The following is a 16,658-nucleotide window of genomic DNA, read 5'->3' as shown; positions in this document are numbered from 1 at the left end:
CGTCTCGCAGGTGTGAATGGAACTCCCGTATTTTATGACCTTATGACTATGCATCTATGCCCTATTACGCCGCCGTCTGAAAGCGCCTAAAATGCCACGTTGCTGCAGTTCTAAAACAGTTTCGTTTTAGAAACAATTAAAGACGTTTCAAATCAATATCTTCATGTCTTAGGGCTGAATTAAGGCTTCAAAAATCACAAATTAGCTATCTGTAAGAAAACGATTTCCGGATTGCGCACACTTTTGCGAGTGATTTGAGATCTCACATTTTCTAATTGCTAATTTGTGGTTTTCGCGGATGAATTTCTCCGTTATACGGATGGCGCACTCAACTTGTATCGCCTTTAACGTCTTTAAATGGCAACTTTGGTTAATTCAACGTTTCTTAAGGGTATACAACATATTAAACCCGTGTAATAGAAGGTTAAGTTAGATTCCCACCCTTGTTTCGTTTAACAATATTGCGTATAGCGCCATTTCGTCCCTGGTAGTAAGTTTTTGAACTTTCCCCCCCCCCCCTGAGGAAAATAAATTCCCATGACTTCCATTATATAATTACCAAGTTTGAGAACATTTGGTCCGATAGTTTTCCTTTTAAGACCATTTCAAAGTGGAACTTTAATTTTAACTACCCTGTACATTCCAAAACAAAATTTCATTTCTCAGTATTATTTGCTGTGAGAGGAATTTTTATAGATACAATTCGATTAAGAAGCACCGAAGCACCTAAAAATGTAATCTCGTGTTTAACAAATTCTGTTCTGCCTTGAGAAAAGCAACGAAGCAAACTTCTAGAATGACATCAATTACTTTGCTAACCGAAAAACAAGCAAAACTGCACTGAATTAAAAATTTTATTTAAAAAATTACCACAGAGCTTTCATTTATTTCGCTATATGTCGTTGTGTCATTTTATAGATTTGACTGATTGCTGCGCATTGAGAAGCGTCTGCAAACGAACCTCTCCGGGCGGAAAAAAGCTCTAAATACTGGTAACTGTAGGGATACATTTCCAATAGATTATGTTATTTTGCTTCCTATTGACGGCATTTTTGAATAAGAATGCTTATTCTGCTTCAAAATTCTCTTTGGAAGGAGTTATTATATTATTCATAATTGCAGCTTGGAGAATACGAGGATATCGTGAGCGAATCGTAAAGCGAGAACTGTTAACATTCTGCGCAGTTACTGTCTTTTGCAAAATATGGCTTCTATTCTTGTCGGATGCTATATTTAGATTGAGCTCAATTCCTAACGCATAGGCGCTTAGGAAAACCAAGCTATTTTACTGCTAGTGCTTATGCCAAAATCTACAGCACATCACATTTTGGAAACCTCGAAATCCTTTTCGATGGAATGACTGTAGTTTGAAACAGCCGACAAAAAACTGGACACAAGAAAATTTTAGAGGAATCTAGAACTTTTCTGAAAGTTCTTTCATTAGCCAGTTTTTAACGGCATTGACAAAATTCGGTTATAGTTAATTTTGAGTACCAGGTGAAACGTAGAGATGTCTTCATTTCGGCGTGCTTTTAAATATTTAGGTTACGCTTTAAACAATGTCTTCCAACTTTTGTTTCAAAATTTGATTAAGGAAGTATTATTTTTTTGTCAAACACTGAACACCTGTAAAGATAAGACTATAAATAACAATTTGAATATCTTAAAGAAAATTCAATCATTTTTTTTTTTTCAAGATATTCGAAGACAGTACTTTTTAAGAACATGTATTCGATGGTACTTCTGTATCTGACGTAGCAAAAAATGAAATCATGAAGGTCGTAATTTTTTTATTATTATTATTATTTCATTGCTTGTATATGCACTATGTCTACATAAGGTCGTAATTTTTTTATTATTATTATTATTTCATTGCTTGTATATGCACTATGTCTACATAAGGTCGTAATTTTTTTATTATTATTATTATTTCATTGCTTGTATATGCACTATGTCTACATAAGGTCGTAATTTTTTTATTATTATTATTATTTCATTGCTTGTATATGCACTATGTCTACATAAGGTCGTAATTTTTTTATTATTATTATTATTTCATTGCTTGTATATGCACTATGTCTACATAAGGTCGTAATTTTTTTTTTTATTATTATTATTTCATTGCTTGTATATGCACTATGTCTACATAAGGTCGTAATTTTTTTTTATTATTATTATTTCATTGCTTGTATATGCACTATGTCTACATAAGGTCGTAATTTTTTTATTATTATTATTATTTCATTGCTTGTATATGCACTATGTCTACATAAGGTCGTAATTTTTTTATTATTATTATTATTTCATTGCTTGTATATGCACTATGTCTACATAAGGTCGTAATTTTTTTATTATTATTATTATTTCATTGCTTGTATATGCACTATGTCTACATAAGGTCGTAATTTTTTTATTATTATTATTATTTCATTGCTTGTATATGCACTATGTCTACATAAGGTCGTAATTTTTTTATTATTATTATTATTTCATTGCTTGTATATGCACTATGTCTACATAAGGTCGTAATTTTATTATTATTATTATTATTTCATTGCTTGTATATGCACTATGTCTACATAAGGTCGTAATTTTTTTATTATTATTATTATTTCATTGCTTGTATATGCACTATGTCTACATAAGGTCGTAATTTTTTTATTATTATTATTATTTTCATTGCTTGTATATGCACTATGTCTACATAAGGTCGTAATTTTTTTATTATTATTATTATTTCATTGCTTGTATATGCACTATGTCTACATAAGGTCGTAATTTTTTTATTATTATTATTATTTCATTGCTTGTATATGCACTATGTCTATATAAGGTCGTAATTTTTTTATTATTATTATTATTTCATTGCTTGTATATGCACTATGTCTACATAAGGTCGTAATTTTTTTATTATTATTATTATTTCATTGCTTGTATATGCACTATGTCTACATAAGGTCGTAATTTTATTATTATTATTATTATTTCATTGCTTGTATATGCACTATGTCTACATAAGGTCGTAATTTTTTTATTATTATTATTATTTCATTGCTTGTATATGCACTATGTCTACATAAGGTCGTAATTTTTTTATTATTATTATTCTATTTCATTGCTTGTATATGCACTATGTCTACATAAGGTCGTAATTTTTTTATTATTATTATTATTTCATTGCTTGTATATGCACTATGTCTACATAAGGTCGTAATTTTTTTATTATTATTATTATTTCATTGCTTGTATATGCACTATGTCTACATAAGGTCGTAATTTTTTTATTATTATTATTATTTCATTGCTTGTATATGCACTATGTCTACATAAGGTCGTAATTTTTTTATTATTATTATTATTTCATTGCTTGTATATGCACTATGTCTACATAAGGTCGTAATTTTTTTATTATTATTATTATTTCATTGCTTGTATATGCACTATGTCTACATAAGGTCGTAATTTTTTTATTATTATTATTATTTCATTGCTTGTATATGCACTATGTCTACATAAGGTCGTAATTTTTTTATTATTATTATTATTTCATTGCTTGTATATGCACTATGTCTACATAAGGTCGTAATTTTTTTATTATTATTATTATTTCATTGCTTGTATATGCACTATGTCTACATAAGGTCGTAATTTTTTTATTATTATTATTATTTCATTGCTTGTATATGCACTATGTCTACATAAGGTCGTAATTTTATTATTATTATTATTATTTCATTGCTTGTATATGCACTATGTCTACATAAGGTCGTAATTTTTTATTATTATTATTATTTCATTGCTTGTATATGCACTATGTCTACATAAGGTCGTAATTTTATTATTATTATTATTATTTCATTGCTTGTATATGCACTATGTCTACATAAGGTCGTAATTTTTTTATTATTATTATTATTTCATTGCTTGTATATGCACTATGTCTACATAAGGTCGTAATTTTTTTATTATTATTATTATTTCATTGCTTGTATATGCACTATGTCTACATAAGGTCGTAATTTTTTTATTATTATTATTATTTCATTGCTTGTATATGCACTATGTCTACATAAGGTCGTAATTTTTTTATTATTATTATTATTTCATTGCTTGTATATGCACTATGTCTACATAAGGTCGTAATTTTTTATTATTATTATTATTTCATTGCTTGTATATGCACTATGTCTACATAAGGTCGTAATTTTTTTATTATTATTATTATTTCATTGCTTGTATATGCACTATGTCTACATAAGGTCGTAATTTTTTTATTATTATTATTATTTCATTGCTTGTATATGCACTATGTCTACATAAGGTCGTAATTTTTTTATTATTATTATTATTTCATTGCTTGTATATGCACTATGTCTACATAAGGTCGTAATTTTTTTATTATTATTATTATTTCATTGCTTGTATATGCACTATGTCTACATAAGGTCGTAATTTTTTTATTATTATTATTATTTCATTGCTTGTATATGCACTATGTCTACATAAGGTCGTAATTTTTTTATTATTATTATTATTTCATTGCTTGTATATGCACTATGTCTACATAAGGTCGTAATTTTTTTTATTATTATTATTATTTCATTGCTTGTATATGCACTATGTCTACATAAGGTCGTAATTTTTTTATTATTATTATTATTTCATTGCTTGTATATGCACTATGTCTACATAAGGTCGTAATTTTTTTTATTATTATTATTATTTCATTGCTTGTATATGCACTATGTCTACATAAGGTCGTAATTTTTTTTATTATTATTATTATTTCATTGCTTGTATATGCACTATGTCTACATAAGGTCGTAATTTTTTTTATTATTATTATTATTTCATTGCTTGTATATGCACTATGTCTACATAAGGTCGTAATTTTTTTATTATTATTATTATTTCATTGCTTGTATATGCACTATGTCTACATAAGGTCGTAATTTTTTTATTATTATTATTATTATTTCATTGCTTGTATATGCACTATGTCTACATAAGGTCGTAATTTTTTTATTATTATTATTATTATTTCATTGCTTGTATATGCACTATGTCTACATAAGGTCGTAATTTTTTATTATTATTATTATTATTTCATTGCTTGTATATGCACTATGTCTACATAAGGTCGTAATTTTTTTATTATTATTATTATTATTTCATTGCTTGTATATGCACTATGTCTACATAAGGTCGTAATTTTTTTATTATTATTATTATTATTTCATTGCTTGTATATGCACTATGTCTACATAAGGTCGTAATTTTTTATTATTATTATTATTATTTCATTGCTTGTATATGCACTATGTCTACATAAGGTCGTAATTTTTTTATTATTATTATTATTATTTCATTGCTTGTATATGCACTATGTCTACATAAGGTCGTAATTTTTTTATTATTATTATTATTATTTCATTGCTTGTATATGCACTATGTCTACATAAGGTCGTAATTTTTTTATTATTATTATTATTATTTCATTGCTTGTATATGCACTATGTCTACATAAGGTCGTAATTTTTTTATTATTATTATTATTATTTCATTGCTTGTATATGCACTATGTCTACATAAGGTCGTAATTTTTTTATTATTATTATTATTATTTCATTGCTTGTATATGCACTATGTCTACATAAGGTCGTAATTTTTTTATTATTATTATTATTATTTCATTGCTTGTATATGCACTATGTCTACATAAGGTCGTAATTTTTTTATTATTATTATTATTATTTCATTGCTTGTATATGCACTATGTCTACATAAGGTCGTAATTTTTTTTATTATTATTATTATTATTTCATTGCTTGTATATGCACTATGTCTACATAAGGTCGTAATTTTTTTATTATTATTATTATTATTTCATTGCTTGTATGCACTATGTCTACATAAGGTCGTAATTTTTTTATTATTATTATTATTATTTCATTGCTTGTATATGCACTATGTCTACATAAGGTCGTAATTTTTTTATTATTATTATTATTATTTCATTGCTTGTATATGCACTATGTCTACATAAGGTCGTAATTTTTTTATTATTATTATTATTATTTCATTGCTTGTATATGCACTATGTCTACATAAGGTCGTAATTTTTTTATTATTATTATTATTATTTCATTGCTTGTATATGCACTATGTCTACATAAGGTCGTAATTTTTTTTATTATTATTATTATTATTTCATTGCTTGTATATGCACTATGTCTACATAAGGTCGTAATTTTTTTATTATTATTATTATTATTTCATTGCTTGTATATGCACTATGTCTACATAAGGTCGTATTTTTTTTATTATTATTATTATTATTTCATTGCTTGTATATGCACTATGTCTACATAAGGTCGTAATTTTTTTATTATTATTATTATTATTTCATTGCTTGTATATGCACTATGTCTACATAAGGTCGTAATTTTTTTTATTATTATTATTATTATTTCATTGCTTGTATATGCACTATGTCTACATAAGGTCGTAATTTTTTTATTATTATTATTATTATTTCATTGCTTGTATATGCACTATGTCTACATAAGGTCGTAATTTTTTTATTATTATTATTATTATTTCATTGCTTGTATATGCACTATGTCTACATAAGGTCGTAATTTTTTTATTATTATTATTATTATTTCATTGCTTGTATATGCACTATGTCTACATAAGGTCGTAATTTTTTTATTATTATTATTATTATTTCATTGCTTGTATATGCACTATGTCTACATAAGGTCGTAATTTTTTTATTATTATTATTATTATTTTCATTGCTTGTATATGCACTATGTCTACATAAGGTCGTAATTTTTTTATTATTATTATTATTATTTCATTGCTTGTATATGCACTATGTCTACATAAGGTCGTAATTTTTTTATTATTATTATTATTATTTCATTGCTTGTATATGCACTATGTCTACATAAGGTCGTAATTTTTTTATTATTATTATTATTATTTCATTGCTTGTATATGCACTATGTCTACATAAGGTCGTAATTTTTTTATTATTATTATTATTATTTCATTGCTTGTATATGCACTATGTCTACATAAGGTCGTAATTTTTTTATTATTATTATTATTATTTCATTGCTTGTATATGCACTATGTCTACATAAGGTCGTAATTTTTTTATTATTATTATTATTATTTCATTGCTTGTATATGCACTATGTCTACATAAGGTCGTAATTTTTTTATTATTATTATTATTATTTCATTGCTTGTATATGCACTATGTCTACATAAGGTCGTAATTTTTTTATTATTATTATTATTATTTCATTGCTTGTATATGCACTATGTCTACATAAGGTCGTAATTTTTTTATTATTATTATTATTATTTCATTGCTTGTATATGCACTATGTCTACATAAGGTCGTAATTTTTTTATTATTATTATTATTATTTCATTGCTTGTATATGCACTATGTCTACATAAGGTCGTAATTTTTTTATTATTATTATTATTATTTCATTGCTTGTATATGCACTATGTCTACATAAGGTCGTAATTTTTTTATTATTATTAATTATTATTTCATTGCTTGTATATGCACTATGTCTACATAAGGTCGTAATTTTTTTATTATTATTATTATTATTTCATTGCTTGTATATGCACTATGTCTACATAAGGTCGTAATTTTTTTATTATTATTATTATTATTTCATTGCTTGTATATGCACTATGTCTACATAAGGTCGTAATTTTTTTATTATTATTATTATTATTTCATTGCTTGTATATGCACTATGTCTACATAAGGTCGTAATTTTTTTATTATTATTATTATTATTTCATTGCTTGTATATGCACTATGTCTACATAAGGTCGTAATTTTTTTATTATTATTATTATTATTTCATTGCTTGTATATGCACTATGTCTACATAAGGTCGTAATTTTTTTATTATTATTATTATTATTTCATTGCTTGTATATGCACTATGTCTACATAAGGTCGTAATTTTTTTATTATTATTATTATTATTTCATTGCTTGTATATGCACTATGTCTACATAAGGTCGTAATTTTTTTTATTATTATTATTATTATTTCATTGCTTGTATATGCACTATGTCTACATAAGGTCGTAATTTTTTTATTATTATTATTATTATTTCATTGCTTGTATATGCACTATGTCTACATAAGGTCGTAATTTTTTTATTATTATTATTATTATTTCATTGCTTGTATATGCACTATGTCTACATAAGGTCGTAATTTTTTATTATTATTATTATTATTTCATTGCTTGTATATGCACTATGTCTACATAAGGTCGTAATTTTTTTATTATTATTATTATTATTTCATTGCTTGTATATGCACTATGTCTACATAAGGTCGTAATTTTTTTATTATTATTATTATTATTTCATTGCTTGTATATGCACTATGTCTACATAAGGTCGTAATTTTTTTTATTATTATTATTATTATTTCATTGCTTGTATATGCACTATGTCTACATAAGGTCGTAATTTTTTTATTATTATTATTATTATTTTCATTGCTTGTATATGCACTATGTCTACATAAGGTCGTAATTTTTTATTATTATTATTATTATTTCATTGCTTGTATATGCACTATGTCTACATAAGGTCGTAATTTTTTTATTATTATTATTATTATTTCATTGCTTGTATATGCACTATGTCTACATAAGGTCGTAATTTTTTTATTATTATTATTATTATTTCATTGCTTGTATATGCACTATGTCTACATAAGGTCGTAATTTTTTTATTATTATTATTATTATTTCATTGCTTGTATATGCACTATGTCTACATAAGGTCGTAATTTTTTTTATTATTATTATTATTATTTCATTGCTTGTATATGCACTATGTCTACATAAGGTCGTAATTTTTTTATTATTATTATATTATTTCATTGCTTGTATATGCACTATGTCTACATAAGGTCGTAATTTTTTTATTATTATTATTATTATTTCATTGCTTGTATATGCACTATGTCTACATAAGGTCGTAATTTTTTTATTATTATTATTATTATTTCATTGCTTGTATATGCACTATGTCTACATAAGGTCGTAATTTTTTTATTATTATTATTATTATTTCATTGCTTGTATATGCACTATGGTCTACATAAGGTCGTAATTTTTTTATTATTATTATTATTATTTCATTGCTTGTATATGCACTATGTCTACATAAGGTCGTAATTTTTTTATTATTATTATTATTATTTCATTGCTTGTATATGCACTATGTCTACATAAGGTCGTAATTTTTTTATTATTATTATTATTATTTCATTGCTTGTATATGCACTATGTCTACATAAGGTCGTAATTTTTTATTATTATTATTATTATTTCATTGCTTGTATATGCACTATGTCTACATAAGGTCGTAATTTTTTATTATTATTATTATTATTTCATTGCTTGTATATGCACTATGTCCTACATAAGGTTCGTAATTTTTTTATTATTATTATTATTATTTCATTGCTTGTATATGCACTATGTCTACATAAGGTCGTAATTTTGTTTATTATTATTATTATTATTTCATTGCTTGTATATGCACTATGTCTACATAAGGTCGTAATTTTTTATTATTATTATTATTATTTCATTGCTTGTATATGCACTATGTCTACATAAGGTCGTAATTTTTTATTATTATTATTATTATTTCATTGCTTGTATATGCACTATGTCTACATAAGGTCGTAATTTTTTTATTATTATTATTATTTCATTGCTTGTATATGCACTATGTCTACATAAGGTCGTAATTTTTTTATTATATTATTATTATTTCATTGCTTGTATATGCACTATGTCTACATAAGGTCGTAATTTTTTTATTATTATTATTATTTCATTGCTTGTATATGCACTATGTCTACATAAGGTCGTAATTTTTTTATTATTATTATTATTTCATTGCTTGTATATGCACTATGTCTACATAAGGTCGTAATTTTTTTATTATTATTATTATTTCATTGCTTGTATATGCACTATGTCTACATAAGGTCGTAATTTTTTTATTATTATTATTATTATTTCATTGCTTGTATATGCACTATGTCTACATAAGGTCGTAATTTTTTTATTATTATTATTATTTCATTGCTTGTATATGCACTATGTCTACATAAGGTCGTAATTTTTTTATTATTATTATTATTTCATTGCTTGTATATGCACTATGTCTACATAAGGTCGTAATTTTTTTATTATTATTATTATTATTTCATTGCTTGTATATGCACTATGTCTACATAAGGTCGTAATTTTTTTATTATTATTATTATTTCATTGCTTGTATATGCACTATGTCTACATAAGGTCGTAATTTTTTTATTATTATTATTATTTCATTGCTTGTATATGCACTATGTCTACATAAGGTCGTAATTTTTTTATTATTATTATTATTTCATTGCTTGTATATGCACTATGTCTACATAAGGTCGTAATTTTTTTATTATTATTATTATTTCATTGCTTGTATATGCACTATGTCTACATAAGGTCGTAATTTTTTTTATTATTATTATTATTTCATTGCTTGTATATGCACTATGTCTACATAAGGTCGTAATTTTTTTATTATTATTATTATTTCATTGCTTGTATATGCACTATGTCTACATAAGGTCGTAATTTTTTTTATTATTATTATTATTTCATTGCTTGTATATGCACTATGTCTACATAAGGTCGTAATTTTTTTATTATTATTATTATTTCATTGCTTGTATATGCACTATGTCTACATAAGGTCGTAATTTTTTTATTATTATTATTATTTCATTGCTTGTATATGCACTATGTCTACATAAGGTCGTAATTTTTTTTATTATTATTATTATTATTTCATTGCTTGTATATGCACTATGTCTACATAAGGTCGTAATTTTTTTTTATTATTATTATTATTTCATTGCTTGTATATGCACTATGTCTACATAAGGTCGTAATTTTTTTATTATTATTATTATTATTTCATTGCTTGTATATGCACTATGTCTACATAAGGTCGTAATTTTTTTATTATTATTATTATTATTTCATTGCTTGTATATGCACTATGTCTACATAAGGTCGTAATTTTTTATTATTATTATTATTATTTTCATTGCTTGTATATGCACTATGTCTACATAAGGTCGTAATTTTTTTATTATTATTATTATTATTTCATTGCTTGTATATGCACTATGTCTACATAAGGTCGTAATTTTTTTATTATTATTATTATTATTTCATTGCTTGTATTTCATTGCTCTATTATTATTTGTGTATTTTTTTTATTCATTATTATTATTTCATTGCTTGTATATGCACTATGTCTACATAAGGTCGTAATTTTTTTATTATTATTATTATTATTTCATTGCTTGTATATGCACTATGTCTACATAAGGTCGTAATTTTTTTATTATTATTATTATTATTTCATTGCTTGTATATGCACTATGTCTACATAAGGTCGTAATTTTTTTATTATTATTATTATTATTTCATTGCTTGTATATGCACTATGTCTACATAAGGTCGTAATTTTTTTATTATTATTATTATTATTTCATTGCTTGTATATGCACTATGTCTACATAAGGTCGTAATTTTTTTATTATTATTATTATTATTTCATTGCTTGTATATGCACTATGTCTACATAAGGTCGTAATTTTTTTATTATTATTATTATTATTTCATTGCTTGTATATGCACTATGTCTACATAAGGTCGTAATTTTTTTATTATTATTATTATTATTTCATTGCTTGTATATGCACTATGTCTACATAAGGTCGTAATTTTTTTATTATTATTATTATTATTTCATTGCTTGTATATGCACTATGTCTACATAAGGTCGTAATTTTTTTATTATTATTATTATTATTTCATTGCTTGTATATGCACTATGTCTACATAAGGTCGAATTTTTTTTTATTATTATTATTATTTCATTGCTTGTATATGCACTATGTCTACATAAGGTCGTAATTTTTTTATTATTATTATTATTATTTCATTGCTTGTATATGCACTATGTCTACATAAGGTCGTAATTTTTTTATTATTATTATTATTATTTCATTGCTTGTATATGCACTATGTCTACATAAGGTCGTAATTTTTTTTATTATTATTATTATTATTTCATTGCTTGTATATGCACTATGTCTACATAAGGTCGTAATTTTTTTATTATTATTATTATTATTTCATTGCTTGTATATGCACTATGTCTACATAAGGTCGTAATTTTTTATTATTATTATTATTATTTCATTGCTTGTATATGCACTATGTCTACATAAGGTCGTAATTTTTTTATTATTATTATTATTATTTCATTGCTTGTATATGCACTATGTCTACATAAGGTCGTAATTTTTTTATTATTATTATTATTATTTCATTGCTTGTATATGCACTATGTCTACATAAGGTCGTAATTTTTTTATTATTATTATTATTATTTCATTGCTTGTATATGCACTATGTCTACATAAGGTCGTAATTTTTTTATTATTATTATTATTTCATTGCTTGTATATGCACTATGTCTACATAAGGTCGTAATTTTTTTATTATTATTATTATTTCATTGCTTGTATATGCACTATGTCTACATAAGTCGTAATTTTTTTATTATTATTATTATTATTTCATTGCTTGTATATGCACTATGTCTACATAAGGTCGTAATTTTTTTATTATTATTATTATTTCATTGCTTGTATATGCACTATGTCTACATAAGGTCGTAATTTTTTTTTATTATTATTATTATTATTTCATTGCTTGTATATGCACTATGTCTACATAAGGTCGTAATTTTTTTATTATTATTATTATTATTTCATTGCTTGTATATGCACTATGTCTACATAAGGTCGTAATTTTTTATTATTATTATTATTATTTCATTGCTTGTATATGCACTATGTCTACATAAGGTCGTAATTTTTTATTATTATTATTATTATTTCATTGCTTGTATATGCACTATGTCTACATAAGGTCGTAATTTTTTTATTATTATTATTATTATTTCATTGCTTGTATATGCACTATGTCTACATAAGGTCGTAATTTTTTTTATTATTATTATTATTATTTCATTGCTTGTATATGCACTATGTCTACATAAGGTCGTAATTTTTTTATTATTATTATTATTATTTCATTGCTTGTATATGCACTATGTCTACATAAGGTCGTAATTTTTTTATTATTATTATTATTATTTCATTGCTTGTATATGCACTATGTCTACATAAGGTCGTAATTTTTTATTATTATTATTATTATTTCATTGCTTGTATATGCACTATGTCTACATAAGGTCGTAATTTTTTTATTATTATTATTATTATTTCATTGCTTGTATATGCACTATGTCTACATAAGGTCGTAATTTTTTTATTATTATTATTATTATTTCATTGCTTGTATATGCACTATGTCTACATAAGGTCGTAATTTTTTTTATTATTATTATTATTATTTCATTGCTTGTATATGCACTATGTCTACATAAGGTCGTAATTTTTTTATTATTATTATTATTATTTCATTGCTTGTATATGCACTATGTCTACATAAGGTCGTAATTTTTTTATTATTATTATTATTATTTCATTGCTTGTATATGCACTATGTCTACATAAGGTCGTAATTTTTTTATTATTATTATTATTATTTCATTGCTTGTATATGCACTATGTCTACATAAGGTCGTAATTTTTTTATTATTATTATTATTATTTCATTGCTTGTATATGCACTATGTCTACATAAGGTCGTAATTTTTTTATTATTATTATTATTATTTCATTGCTTGTATATGCACTATGTCTACATAAGGTCGTAATTTTTTTATTATTATTATTATTATTTCATTGCTTGTATATGCACTATGTCTACATAAGGTCGTAATTTTTTTATTATTATTATTATTATTTCATTGCTTGTATATGCACTATGTCTACATAAGGTCGTAATTTTTTTATTATATTATTATTATTTCATTGCTTGTATATGCACTATGTCTACATAAGGTCGTAATTTTTTATTATTATTATTATTATTTCATTGCTTGTATATGCACTATGTCTACATAAGGTCGTAATTTTTTATTATTATTATTATTATTTCATTGCTTGTATATGCACTATGTCTACATAAGGTCGTAATTTTTTTATTATTATTATTATTATTTCATTGCTTGTATATGCACTATGTCTACATAAGGTCGTAATTTTTTTATTATTATTATTATTTCATTGCTTGTATATGCACTATGTCTACATAAGGTCGTAATTTTTTTTATTATTATTATTATTATTTCATTGCTTGTATATGCACTATGTCTACATAAGGTCGTAATTTTTTTATTATTATTATTATTATTTCATTGCTTGTATATGCACTATGTCTACATAAGGTCGTAATTTTTTATTATTATTATTATTATTTCATTGCTTGTATATGCACTATGTCTACATAAGGTCGTAATTTTTTTATTATTATTATTATTATTTCATTGCTTGTATATGCACTATGGTCTACATAAGGTCGTAATTTTTTATTATTATTATTATTATTTCATTGCTTGTATATGCGACTATGTCTACATAAGGTCGTAATTTTTTTATTATTATTATTATTTCATTGCTTGTATATGCACTATGTCTACATAAGGTCGTAATTTTTTTATTATTATTATTATTATTTCATTGCTTGTATATGCACTATGTCTACATAAGGTCGTAATTTTTTTATTATTATTATTATTATTTCATTGCTTGTATATGCACTATGTCTACATAAGGTCGTAATTTATTTATTATTATTATTATTATTTCATTGCTTGTATATGCACTATGTCTACATAAGGTCGTAATTTTTTTATTATTATTATTATTATTTCATTGCTTGTATATGCACTATGTCTACATAAGGTCGTAATTTTTTATATTATTATTATTATTTCATTGCTTGTATATGCACTATGTCTACATAAGGTCGTAATTTTTTTATTATTATTATTATTATTTCATTGCTTGTATATGCACTATGTCTACATAAGGTCGTAATTTTTTTATTATTATTATTATTATTTCATTGCTTGTATATGCACTATGTCTACATAAGGTCGTAATTTTTTTATTATTATTATTATTATTTCATTGCTTGTATATGCACTATGTCTACATAAGGTCGTAATTTTTTTATTATTATTATTATTATTATTTCATTGCTTGTATATGCACTATGTCTACATAAGGTCGTAATTTTTTTATTATTATTATTATTATTTCATTGCTTGTATATGCACTATGTCTACATAAGGTCGTAATTTTTTTCTATTCAATTATTATTAATTATTTTCATTGCTTGTATATGCACTATGTCTACATAAGGTCGTAATTTTTTATTATTATTATTATTATTTCATTGCTGTATATGCACTATGTCTACATAAGGTCGTAATTTTTTTATTATTATTATTATTATTTCATTGCTTGTATATGCACTATGTCTACATAAGGTCGTAATTTTTTTATTATTATTATTATTATTTCATTGCTTGTATATGCACTATGTCTACATAAGGTCGTAATTTTTTTATTATTATTATTATTATTTCATTGCTTGTATATGCACTATGTCTACATAAGGTCGTAATTTTTTTATTATTATTATTATTATTTCATTGCTTGTATATGCACTATGTCTACATAAGGTCGTAATTTTTTTATTATTATTATTATTATTTCATTGCTTGTATATGCACTATGTCTACATAAGGTCGTAATTTTTTATTATTATTATTATTATTTCATTGCTTGTATATGCACTATGTCTACATAAGGTCGTATTTTTTTATTATTATTATTATTATTTCATTGCTTGTATATGCACTATGTCTACATAAGGTCGTAATTTTTTTATTATTATTATTATTATTTCATTGCTTGTATATGCACTATGTCTACATAAGGTCGTAATTTTTTTATTATTATTATTATTATTTCATGCTTGTAATATGCACTATGTCCTACATAAGGTCGTAATTTTTTTTATTATTATTATTAATTATTTCATTGCTTGTTATATGCACTATGTCTACATAAGGTCGTAATTTTTTTATTGATTATTATTATTATATTCATTGCTTGTATATGCACTATGTCTACATAAGGTCGTATAATTTTTTATTATTATTATTATTATTTCATTGCCTTGTATATGCACTATGTCTACATAAGGTCGTAATTTTTTAATTATTATTATTATTATTTCATTGCTTGTATATGCACTATGTCTACATAAGGTCGTAATTTTTTTATTATTATTATTATTATTTCATTGCTTGTATAATGCCCACTATGTCTACATAAGGTCGTAATTTTTTTATTATTATTATTATTATTTCATTGCTTGTATATGCACTATGTCTACATAAGGTCGTATTTTTTTATTATCTATTATTATTATTTCATTGCTTGTTATATGCACTATGTCTACCAATAAAGGTCGTAATTTTTTATTATTATTTATTATTATTTCATTGCTTGTATATGCACTATGTCT

The 16,658-nt window shown here is 23.3% G+C and overlaps 1 protein-coding gene across 1 annotated transcript in view; it reads right to left on the bottom strand.

Annotated features, from left to right (window-relative positions):
• The window catches only part of LOC118199386 (GTP-binding protein RAD-like), an 82,879-nt gene that overhangs the window by 34,727 nt on the left and 31,494 nt on the right, over positions 1 to 16,658 (bottom strand). The window lies entirely within an intron of this gene.

The sequence above is a fragment of the Stegodyphus dumicola genome, chromosome 3 (assembly GCF_044657685.1).
Source record: "Stegodyphus dumicola isolate Sdum_Otavi_A_Nest chromosome 3, ASM4465768v1".
Taxonomy (NCBI): domain Eukaryota; kingdom Metazoa; phylum Arthropoda; class Arachnida; order Araneae; family Eresidae; genus Stegodyphus; species Stegodyphus dumicola.
The sequence above is the reverse complement of the archived record's forward strand: the minus strand, read 5'-3'. Positions and strand labels throughout refer to the sequence as shown.